The sequence below is a fragment of the Astyanax mexicanus genome, chromosome 8, assembly GCF_023375975.1.
Source record: "Astyanax mexicanus isolate ESR-SI-001 chromosome 8, AstMex3_surface, whole genome shotgun sequence".
Classification (NCBI taxonomy): Eukaryota; Metazoa; Chordata; class Actinopteri; order Characiformes; family Acestrorhamphidae; genus Astyanax; species Astyanax mexicanus.
The window spans coordinates 4,049,558-4,060,806 of record NC_064415.1 but is presented as its reverse complement, the minus strand read 5'-3'; positions in this window follow the sequence as shown (position 1 = coordinate 4,060,806).

Here is an 11,249-nt window from a genome sequence, read left to right as displayed (position 1 = left end):
TATCCTCATGGATGAAGGAGCATCATCTCCAGCTAAACCTTTTCAAGACTGAACTTCTGGTTATACCAGCTAAACCATCTATCCAACACAACTTCGCCATAACCATCGACTCTCTCTTTCTCTCTCTCTGACAAAGAGGAACCTGGTTATTATGGTTGATGACCAGCTCTCCTTCACGCACCATGTGGCCTCAGTTGCTTGATCCTGCCACTTTGCGCTTTACAACATCAGAAAAATTCCACTGTTTCTAACACAACAGGCTACCCAACTCTTAGTACAAGCAGTGGTCATCTCACGCCTCGACCACTGCAATGCCATACTAATGTTCCTCCCAGGCCGGTGTAGTAAAACCACTCCAGATGATACAGAACGCAGTAGCGCCCCTGGTCTTCAACCAGGCAAAATGAGCACGTCACCCCACTGCTCATTGAGCTCCATAGGCTACCAGTTGCTGCTCGTATTAAATTCAAATCTCTTACAATCACCTACAAGGTGATGATAGAACAGCTCCTTCCTACCTCGCTCCTGAAGCCTTACACTACCTCCCGGCCGCTGCGCTCCTCCAATGAACGTTGCCTCGCTTTACCAAACAAACATTCACACAAAGCAATCCAGACTCTTCTCATACAGAGTTCCCCAATGGTGGAACAAACTACCTTCTACTACCAGATCAGGAGAATCTCTCGCTATCTTTAATAAACTCCTGAAGACAGAGCTCTTCAAAGAGCACTTACTCTCCTAACACCTCTAACTAACTACCTTCTACTACCAGATCAGGAGAATCTCTCACTATCTTTAATAAACTCCTGAAGACTGAGCTCTTCAAAGAGCACCTACTCTCCTAACACCTCTAACTAACTACTTCTAACCATTTCCTTCTTCCCCTCCTTTCTTCCTCTATCCCATTATTTCCATTTGACCTCCTATATAGCCTATCTAAAAACTTTTTTACCTTAAACTTCTATTACTCTATGTACATCATAGCTTGTCAGTTGCTTTGGACAAAAGCGTCTGCCAAATGTAATGTAATGTAATGGGTGTTCATAGTAATTTATGAGCTAAAACTGGGCATTATCATCAGTTAAGCACAATTTAAAAAATAAGTATTGTGGCGTGGAAGAGGAAGGAGGACCCGTGAGACTCATGACAAGTACTCAAAGCTCTTTATTGAACTAGCTTGCCACTCGCTTACAGCCTTTAACAAGGCTAGGAGAGCGAAACCCAACTGCTACACACAGCACAAACACAGCCAGGTCCCTAAACCTTCTACTAACCTACTCTATGGTGAGTGCCCTAACCGGCACCCATCTGCATGGCCCCTCCCCATAACCTAGGAAACGGGGGAGGGGCCAACCACGTAGGCCAGGGCACACAGCACACATACACACACACAGACACACAGAGGCGGGCACACAGAGACAGCCACACACAGGCACACAGCAGCCACACACACACACACACACACAGACGCCACATAGCCCCCCCCTAAAGGGTCAGCCGTCCCGGCGACCCCACAAACCCAACACTAAACCCCGTGAACAACAAAACTTTTTTTTTTTTTTTTTTTTTTTTACAATTAGGCACACACAAAGTCATTCAGGCGGGCGGGCGGCCTCCTCACCCGCGGCAGCCTGGAGGGGCCGGGCAAAGCGCCACCCGCCAGCGGTTCCACAGAGTCAGAGTTCCGGACAGGCTCAGGAGCAGGGCCGGCAGGTTCTGCACCGCCATCCCCAGTGTCCATCAGTCTCGGCCTATACGGGGCCAGCCTGTCCCGGTGCACAATCATTCTGCGCCTGCCCCACCGGATCCTGTACACCACCTCCCCAAGCCTGGACAGCACCGAGCACGGACCCACCCATGCCGACTGAAGCTTCGGGCACAGACCCTTTTTACGCTGAGGGTTGTACAGCCAAACCCTCGCCCCCACAGATAAAGGCTCCCCAAAGCAGCGCGTATCATACGCGCGTTTCTGCTTCTGTCCGGCAGCAGACTGGTTCGAGCGCGCGAGCCCGTGCGCTAAAACCAGTGAGGACAGAAGATGCGAAACGAAAGTGGGCGCGTCCGTAGCGTGCTCGCCCCCATCAGGAGGCGCCCCGAAAGCCAGAGCCACCGGCGTCCTCAGCTCGCGACCAAACATAAGCATGGCCGGCGTGAATCCTGTCGTCTCCTGCACGGCCGAGCGGCAGGCCAGCAGCACAACCGGCAGATGTTTGTCCCAGTCACGCTGGCCTTTGCTCGTCACCATGGCCAACTGCGCCGCCAGCGTGCGGTTAAACCGCTCCACCAGCCCGTCACTCTGCGGATGAAGGGGCGTCGTCCTGGTTTTATGAATGCCCAAGATGCGGCAGACCTCCGCCATGACCTCCGACTCGAAGTTCCTCCCCTGGTCGCTATGCAGCTCCTCCGGAACCCCGAACCGGCAGAAGAACTCCCGCACCAGGACATCTGCAGTAGTGACCGCCCCTTGGTCCGGCACCACCCGAAACACGCGCTGCCCGTTCGCCGGATCCTCCCAGGTATGACACAGCACGCCATCAGACAAGCTAAAGCTAGCCCAGTTGGAGCGTAGCGCTTTAGCGACCGGACCCAACGGCACCACCTCCTCCCACGACGGCGTGACATTCGCCTCGAGTGCGTGTACGGCCCACATTAAGTTGCGATCCGCCCGTTGCGCATCTCGTATCTGTTCCACGGACACCTGCGCCACCACTACACCGCCGGTCACATCCGCTGAGACTGCAGCGCAATGAGCAGTCTCAGCGGATTTCTCCTCCGCACGAGCGCAATGCTTACAGTCCAAGGCCACACACGGCCGGCGCGACAAAGCGTCCGCGTTACCATGGCTACGGCCCGGTCGGTGCACAACCTCGAAGCTAAACTCCTGGAGCCTAGATATCCAGCGTGCGAGCTGGCCCTCGGGCTCGCGGAAACGCATGAGCCACTGAAGCGAGGCGTGGTCGGTGCGCAGCAGAAACAGGACCCCATACACATACGGTCGGAAATGCTTAAGGCCCTCGACCACCGCGAGTAGCTCCCGGCACGTCACGCAATAGTTACGCTCCGCCTTGTCTAGGCGGCGACTATAGTATGCTATTACGCGCTCTGAGCCATCCTGAACCTGAGATAGAACCGCTCCGAGGCCACGGTCGCTCGCATCCGTATCCACAATGAAGCTCTCCGACATATTCGGATAAGCTAGAACGGGAGCATTGCATAGACGGCTTTTTAGCTCCTCGAATGCTCGCTCCGCCTCGTCAGACCAACGGAATGTCACACCCGGTCTAGTTAAATTGTGAAGCGGCGCCGCCACGTCCGCGAACCCCCTGATAAACCGCCTGTAATACGACGCGAGCCCCACAAAACTACGAACCATTTTCGCGTTACGTGGGACAGGCCAGTCACGGACAGCCTCCGTCTTTTTAGGGTCGGTTTCCACACCAGCACCGCTCACTACATGGCCCAGAAAATTCACGCGCTGCCTCAGCAAGTTACACTTCGCCGGGTTGAGCTTCAGGTTAGCCGCCTGAATCGCGCCGAGCACCACCTCGAGGTGAGAGAGCGCGGAGTCGAAGTCGGTCCCGTGCGCCATGACGTCATCCAGGTAAACAACGCAGCACGAACGCGGGATCCCGCTTAACACGCGCTCCATAAGACGCTCGAAAGTAGCCGGCGAGTTACACAACCCAAACGGGAGCACCGTGAAATGCCATAGAGCCGAGCCAAGCGAGAAAGCGGTTTTCTCCCTATCCCCTTCAGCTAGGGGCACCTGCCAATACCCGCTCCTCAAATCTAGCGAGCTGAACCAGGCTGAGCCTGACAGCTGATCTAGCGTATCGTCGATCCTGGGAAGCGGATAAGAGTCGAGCTTCGTGACGGCGTTAAGTCGGCGATAATCAACACAAAAACGCCAGTTCCCGTCCTTCTTTTTTGCAAGGACCACCGGGGCCGACCACGGGCTGCTCGAAGGCTCAATAACGCCCGCACTCGCCATATCACGGACTAACTGCTCAGCCGCCACGCGTTTCGCAAATGCCAGACGGTGCGGTCTCAGCCTGATGGGCTGGGCGTCGCCTGTGTTTATAGAATGAAACGCGAGGCTAGTCCTAGTACACTCGCGCTCAGACACAGCGAAGCTAGCGCGAAAACGCTCAATCAGGTCGCGTAAGCGCAGTTGTTGGGGCTCTGATAAGCCCACACAACTGCGCTCCAGCATCTCTTCAATCGGATCGATAATTAACCCCGCATCTAACGGACCCTCGACCGTATCGTGCACCGAATCACACACATTGCCGCCCCCCGGTTCACTTACCCCGCACTCGTCGCATTTCTCTACGGGGAGTCCAGTCACCAGCACCGAGCCCCGTGCACAGTCAATAACGGCTCCAACGCGTGCGAGCAGGTCCTTGCCCAGAATGCACGGGTCGTTGATGTGCCCGACCCAGAACTCCTGCTGAAAGGGGCCCTTGCCAACATCAACAGTCAGCTCCGTTAATCCCAGGAGAGCGATAGGATCTCCGGTGGCCGAAGAGAGAGCGATGCGCCGGCTGCAGTCCATCCCAAACTCGCCTGCCACATCCATCGCGAGCTCAGGCTTTATCAGCGAGACTGACGAGCCCGTGTCCACCAGCGCGTCCACCGTTACTCCATTCAGCGTGCACTTCAGAAAATAGCCGCCGGGTCCGACAGCTCCGTGATCAGGTCCCGAGGGTAATCCTAGAATCCCTGGGGCCACCGTAACCCTCACTTGGTGGTCCCAGCTCCGTTTCCCGGCCGGCCGCACTGCGCTCGCTTGTGGCCACGCCCCCCGCAATGCCAGCACTCCAGTTGCGCATCAGGCCGGCTCCGCCTCCATCTCGGTGGATCATGGGCTCCGGGCGACGCCCCCCACGGTCCCGGATGGCTGGACAGGATGAGTTCGGACCGCTCAGCCACCTCCACCACGCGGCCTCCAGGGTCTGCGGGTCGGCCAGTCTCACATGTTTGCGCAGCTCGCCTGGCTCCAGGGCGCGCAGGAAATTATCCAGCGCGAGACTTCTCTGAGCCGCTCGCGGGAATGCCGGATAAGCTTGGCGGGTTAGCAGAGCCATCTCAGCGCGCCGTCCACTCTGGGAGCCGGCGCCACCGACTCCACGCCATCCGCTCCGCGAGTCGGCGCTGCCGTCCTCGTGCCATCCGTTCCGCGGGCTCGACCTTCGGACAGCCTGCTGGCGCCGTCAGGTCTGGGTCCACTCCGCCGGTGAGTCTTGCCCCTCGTCCGCTGGTCCGCCGTTATCCTCTCCAGCCGTTCGATTTCCCCTGCCAGCAGCTCCATATCATCCAGCAGGGCCACTTCTGACACCAAATGTGGCGTGGAAGAGGAAGGAGGACCCGTGAGACTCATGACAAGTACTCAAAGCTCTTTATTGAACTGGCTTGCCACTCGCTTACAGCCTTTAACAAGGCTAGGAGAGCGAAACCCAACTGCTACACACAGCACAAACACAGCCAGGTCCCTAAACCTTCTACTAACCTACTCTATGGTGAGTGCCCTAACCGGCACCCATCTGCATGGCCCCTCCCCATAACCTAGGAAACGGGGGAGGGGCCAACCACGTAGGCCAGGGCACACAGCACACATACACACACACAGACACACAGAGGCGGGCACACAGAGACAGCCACACACAGGCACACAGCAGCCACACACACACACACACACACAGACGCCACAGTATTATTGATAGCTGAGTTGGATTGAGATCAGATCATGTTCTCAGCACAAGCGAACAGCTCCAGAAACAAAGTCTGCATGTTGGGCGGGGCGGGGCAGATTAAAGTGGAAGTTGGGTTCAAACTTGGTGCCGTACTGATTACTGATTCCAAATTAATCACTTGCATTAATGCTTTAACATTGACATCCTTAATTATTAATAATACAAATGGAAACATACTTAATTAAAACACCCAGCTGTCACCCAACAGACCTTCAACTTTGAAATGTGGCAGAAATAATGTCTGTATTTAATGTTAAACAGTTATGCAAACGTTGAAATTTTAACAGTGAATCAACATAATTTCCTCAACCTTCTGCCTTTGGAATTAGCATTTTACATTTTTACATACATCAAAAACGATTGGATGTAGGGATGAAAAAGGGAATTACAAATATACAATTCCAAATAACTCTTTGGCACTGGATAAAAGTTTCTCAATGAAGGGGGTGGGGTATATATATGGTAATGTGTCAGAAAAGATCAGACTGCTAAGGCTATTTAATAAAATATTTAATGGGCAAACTAGAATTTTACATTTACATTTTACATTTTCCCTCTTCCATATATGTGCTGTATTATTAATACTAACTGCTGTGAGGGAAATGAGAACCGGGGAAGGTTAAGGCCTGCTCACAAAGTGTCAAACCTCACAAAGGCAACAGACTTTTCTCTGTCAGAGAAAAGTAAGAAATCACCCTTAATTTTACAGATTAATAATAAAAAAATAGGATAGGACTCTTGGTTTGGTTTTAATGAAGTTGTTGTTTTACTGCACTTAATAATACTTTACTAATACCCAACCCTACTTGTTTAACTACCTTACATTTTTGTATTGAGCAAATAAAACTGTCAAGTAACACCTACCTACCCACCCACCTTCCTACCTACCTACCTACCCACCCACCTTCCTACCTACCTACCTACCCACCCACCTTCCTACCTACCTACCTACCCACCCACCTACCGACCTTCCTACCTACCTATCCACCCACCTTCCTACCCACCTACCTACCTACCTACCTACCTACCTACCCACCTATCTACCTACCCACCCCCTACCTACCTACCTACCCACTGTTCTGTTCCAGTCTTAATTCCACAAAAAAATATGAACATGACTGATAACCAGAAAGAAAAATTACTAGTTTTACCAGTAAGCACTTTGTCACTTCAAAATAAAAAAGCCATACATTTGCAGATGCACTTTAAAACACATTGTGTTCAATGGGATGTGCGTAGTAAACATAGCTTTGTGGCCGCGAGCAATGAGCACTGCACGTACCACATTCAGTGTGAAACAGCTTAGCATGGAACAGCAGAAGATGCATTAGTTAATAGCTGTGATATATATTTGGCTAATATATCTGGTTAAACTGAGCCCGAACAGCCGTTTAGCTTAAATAAAAGGAGTAGATATGGTAGTTGGCTCGAATAATTTGGGACCAAACCAAAACCACCTCCTCTCGTGGGTCACAGCCCGGTTGTTTTGGTCCTGCAGCGAGGGTGCAAACAGGGGCGTCGTCTGGCCTGAGCTTCCGGGGCTTTAGTCCCTAATAAGTATCTAGTGGCCCCGAATCGTTTGGCTTAGCTCAGCTGTATTATTAATGAGGAGACAAGCCACTGAGCGCTGTGTGAAAGAAAAATCTCTTAAGGCTAATCATGTAGCCAGTTCAAGGATAAAGTTCCGCATTTCAGGAGAAAATTAAAGCACACAGATGAAACCCAATAAATTACAGCCTGTGACAGTCAGTTAGCTTAACTTTAGAATTAGCTAGCTTAGATAGATAGTCAAGGTTTGAGAAAAAAAACTATATATGTTTAACTTGCCTTGATGTACCTGATCAGCCAATAACTATTTATTAATTTAAGTGTAACACTCCTCTCTGTCCAATAGTAAAAACTATGGATGGGCGTTGGGTTCGTATCTGTTATAAGTAAAATAAATTAACTTCTGTTTGTTTTTTATTATTACTATAGCTTAGCCTTTCACTGTCTTTTTTAAACCCAATTATAAGGATAGCTAATTATAATAACCTCCTTGATTGGTCATATGAAAATAACATTTAGGAACAATGAAATGTAATAATAACACTCAAATAACAGTAAAAGAACAATAGACAGAAACCCTTAAATTTAAATATAAAAGTATTAACACTCTTTAATAAACAAAAATGGGTTCAAATAGTACTCTTTAGCACAATAACAATCAATAAAGCTTTTAGCTTTCAGAATTCAACCCAAAATAAATGTCACCAAAAACACAGTGAAGCAATTAGTTTTAGCACTTAGTAAACTCAAAATAAAACTCTATGGGCTCTTTAATAGTACTTACTAAGCCTGCATTAAATTAAATAATAAAAAAAAAGTTGCAGGCCTGGACGTAGCTGGGGTTCGTAGTGGCCCAAGAAAACTTAAACTGGCCTCTTCGCTCAGGGAGCCAAACAAAAATGTGTATGTGTAGTTACTGAGTACCTCAGTTGTATTGTGGATCCAGTAATAGCAACTCAGCGAAACAGCTCTCTCTCTCTCGGTTCAGCAGAAGCACAGCTCACTCAGCTCACTCGGTTCAGCAGCAGCACAGCTCACTCAGCTCACTCGGTTCAGCAGAAGCACAGCTCACTCAGCTCACTCGGTTCAGCAGAAGCACAGCTCACTCAGCTCACTCGGTTCAGCAGAAGCACAGCTCACGCAGCTGACTCGGTTCAGCAGAAGCACAGCTCACTCAGCTCACTCGGTTCAGCAGAAGCACAGCTCACTCGGTTCAGCAGAAGCACAGCTCACGCAGCTCACTCGGTTCAGCAGAAGCACAGCTCATGCAGCTCACTCGGTTCAGCAGAAGCACAGCTCACTCAGCTCACTCGGTTCAGCAGAAGCACAGCTCACGCAGCTCACTCGGTTCAGCAGAAGCACAGCTCACGCAGCTCACTCGGTTCAGCAGAAGCACAGCTCATGCAGCTCACTCGGTTCAGCAGAAGCACAGCTCACTCAGCTCACTCGGTTCAGTAGAAGCACAGCTCAGGCAGCTCACTCGGTTCAGCAGAAGCACAGCTCACGCAGCTCACTCGGTTCAGCAGAAGCACAGCTCACGCAGCTCACTCGGTTCAGCAGCAGCACAGATCACTCGGTTCAGCAGAAGCACAGCTCACTCAGCTCACTCGGTTCAGCAGAAGCACAGCTCACGCAGCTCACTCGGTTCAGCAGAAGCACAGCTCACGCAGCTCACTCGGTTCAGCAGAAGCACAGCTCCCTCGGTTCAGCAGAAGCACAGCTCACTCAGCTCACTCGGTTCAGCAGAAGCACAGCTCACTCAGCTCACTCGGTTCAGCAGAAGCACAGCTCACGCAGCTCACTCGGTTCAGCAGAAGCACAGCTCATGCAGCTCACTCGGTTCAGCAGAAGCACAGCTCACGCAGCTCACTCGGTTCAGCAGCAACGCAGCTCACTCGGTTCAGCAGCAGCACAGCTCACTCGGTTCAGCAGTAGCAGAGCTCCGCAGCTCACTCGGTTCAGCAGAAGCACAGCTCAGGCAGCTCACTCGGTTCAGCAGAAGCACAGCTCACGCAGCTCACTCGGTTCAGCAGAAGCACAGCTCACGCAGCTCACTCGGTTCAGCAGAAGCACAGCTCCCTCGGTTCAGCAGAAGCACAGCTCACTCAGCTCACTCGGTTCAGCAGAAGCACAGCTCACTCAGCTCACTCGGTTCAGCAGAAGCACAGCTCACGCAGCTCACTCGGTTCAGCAGAAGCACAGCTCATGCAGCTCACTCGGTTCAGCAGAAGCACAGCTCACGCAGCTCACTCGGTTCAGCAGCAACGCAGCTCACTCGGTTCAGCAGCAGCACAGCTCACTCGGTTCAGCAGTAGCAGAGCTCCGCAGCTCACTCGGTTCAGCAGAAGCACAGCTCACGCAGCTCACTCGGTTCAGCAGAAGCACAGCTCACTCGGTTCAGCAGAAGCACAGCTCACGCAGCTCACTCGGTTCAGCAGAAGCACAGCTCACGCAGCTCACTCGGTTCAGCAGAAGCACAGCTCACTCGGTTCAGCAGAAGCACAGCTCACTCAGCTCACTTGGTTCAGCAGAAGCACAGCTCACTCGGTTCAGCAGAAGCACAGCTCACGCAGCTCACTCGGTTCAGCAGAAGCACAGCTCATGCAGCTCACTCGGTTCAGCAGAAGCACAGCTCACTCAGCTCACTCGGTTCAGCAGAAGCACAGCTCACGCAGCTCACTCGGTTCAGCAGAAGCACAGCTCACTCGGTTCAGCAGAAGCACAGCTCACTCAGCTCACTCGGTTCAGCAGAAGCACAGCTCACTCGGTTCAGCAGAAGCACAGCTCACTCAGCTCACTCGGTTCAGCAGAAGCACAGCTCATGCAGCTCACTCGGTTCAGCAGAAGCACAGCTCACTCAGCTCACTCGGTTCAGCAGAAGCACAGCTCACTCGGTTCAGCAGAAGCACAGCTCACGCAGCTCACTCGGTTCAGCAGAAGCACAGCTCATGCAGCTCACTCGGTTCAGCAGAAGCACAGCTCACGCAGCTCACTCGGTTCAGCAGAAGCACAGCTCACTCGGTTCAGCAGAAGCACAGCTCACGCAGCTCACTCGGTTCAGCAGAAGCACAGCTCACGCAGCTCACTCGGTTCAGCAGAAGCACAGCTCACGCAGCTCACTCGGTTCAGCAGAAGCACAGCTCACGCAGCTCACTCGGTTCAGCAGAAGCACAGCTCACTCAGCTCACTCGGTTCAGCAGAAGCACAGGTCAAGCAGCTCACTTGGTTCAGCAGAAGCACAGCTCACTCAGCTCACTCGGTTTAGCAGAAGCACAGCTCACGCAGCTCACTCGGTTCAGCAGAAGCACAGCTCATGCAGCTCACTCGGTTCAGCAAAAGCACAGCTCACGCAGCTCACTCGGTTCAGCAGAAGCACAGCTCCCTCGGTTCAGCAGAAGCACAGCTCACGCAGCTCACTCGGTTCAGCAGAAGCACAGCTCACGCAGCTCACTCGGTTCAGCAGAAGCACAGCTCATGCAGCTCACTCGGTTCAGCAGAAGCACAGCTCACTCGGTTCAGCAGAAGCACAGCTCATGCAGCTCACTCGGTTCAGCAAAAGCACAGCTCACGCAGCTCACTCGGTTCAGCAGAAGCACAGCTCACTCAGCTCACTCGGTTTAGCAGAAGCACAGCTCACGCAGCTCACTCGGTTCAGCAGAAGCACAGCTCATGCAGCTCATTCGGTTCAGCAAAAGCACAGCTCACGCAGCTCACTCGGTTCAGCAGAAGCACAGCTCCCTCGGTTCAGCAGAAGCACAGCTCACGCAGCTCACTCGGTTCAGCAGAAGCACAGCTCACGCAGCTCACTCGGTTCAGCAGCAGCACAGCTCACTCGGTTCAGCAGAAGCACAGCTCATGCAGCTCACTCGGTTCAGCAAAAAGCACAGCTCACGCAGCTCACTCGGTTCAGCAGTAGCAGAGTTCCGCAGCTCACTAGCCAGCATCTCT